This window comes from Nothoprocta perdicaria, unplaced genomic scaffold (assembly GCF_003342845.1).
Source record: "Nothoprocta perdicaria isolate Ctin4 unplaced genomic scaffold, notPer1 scaffold_3, whole genome shotgun sequence".
Classification (NCBI taxonomy): domain Eukaryota; kingdom Metazoa; phylum Chordata; class Aves; order Tinamiformes; family Tinamidae; genus Nothoprocta; species Nothoprocta perdicaria.
In genome coordinates this window covers 917,684-918,195 of record NW_020455532.1, presented here as the reverse complement: position 1 = coordinate 918,195, position 512 = coordinate 917,684, and the positions used below count along the sequence as shown (strand labels likewise).

General features: G+C 69.0%; 1 protein-coding gene across 1 annotated transcript in view; it reads right to left on the bottom strand.

Moving 5' to 3' along the window:
* Positions 1-512, bottom strand: part of SNPH (syntaphilin) — a 7,583-nt gene that overhangs the window by 2,516 nt on the left and 4,555 nt on the right. The window lies entirely within an intron of this gene.

Below are 512 nucleotides of genomic sequence, written 5' to 3'. Positions count from 1 at the left end.
CAAACCCTGTGCATTGCAGCAGGGTGTCACCAAACCCTGTGCACTGCAGCAGGGTCCCCAAACCCTGTGCGTTGCAGCCGGATGGCCCTTCCCCACGCTGTGCACTGTGGCAGGACCACCCGATCCCCTTGGCACTGCGTCMGGGCAGCCCAGCAGCCCCAGCTCCCCCCAGTCGCAGCCACAAGCAACGTGCTGGGAGCAGCCGGGCAGGACCAGGGGCTCGTGCCACCATCGGCAGCGGGACGGCCACCAGTCCCCTCGCCAGCACATCTGGGCACCGGTCGCTGGCTCCCCATGGGAACACAGGAGTGGATGTCACCTCTGGGAGCTGGAGATGGGCTTGGGGACAGGCAGGAGCAGCCCCAGCCGGGGACAGGCCTGGCCTTGGCGGTGGCCGCGGGGCTGGCGCCGCTGCTCGGTGACAGCCAAGTGGCCCCGGCTCTTGCCRTGGGGCCTGTCCCCATGCAGCGCTGAGGGAGGAAAGCAAACGCCAAGCGCTTTCCCACAGCGCC